This window comes from Theobroma umbraticum, unplaced genomic scaffold (assembly GCF_002168275.2).
Source record: "Theobroma umbraticum cultivar Fairchild unplaced genomic scaffold, ASM216827v3 scaffold_20.0, whole genome shotgun sequence".
NCBI lineage: Eukaryota > Viridiplantae > Streptophyta > Magnoliopsida > Malvales > Malvaceae > Theobroma > Theobroma umbraticum.
Window position 1 is genome coordinate 7253153 of NW_018397266.1, and position 424 is coordinate 7253576.

Here is a 424-nt window from a genome sequence, read left to right on the forward strand (position 1 = left end):
CTTAAACAATATAATTAGACACCAAAGAATGGAAATATTTTGCTATAATCAAAAACAAATAAAGTCAACATTTTTTATCTCTTATTTTTGATTATGACAAAACACTCCTAGATTAAGAGTGTAATGTCTATGTTCAATCTGAATGCTTCAAATCTTTATGCATAGTAAGTTGCTCCCCCTCAGTCAATGCATATAGTTTTCTTTACATAATTTTCAATAAAACCAAAACTAAATATCACACATAAAAATTAAACATGAAGACCAATCAAACTCTATTTAACTTACTCTTTCTTCTCTCTTTTTTTTGTTATCATTAAAAATGATATTCAAAACTCCCTCTTAATGAGTGTATCTAAATTTTCCTTTAATCTTTAAATCAAACTTTAATAATGGAAATCATAAGCACTCATACACCTAAGTCATA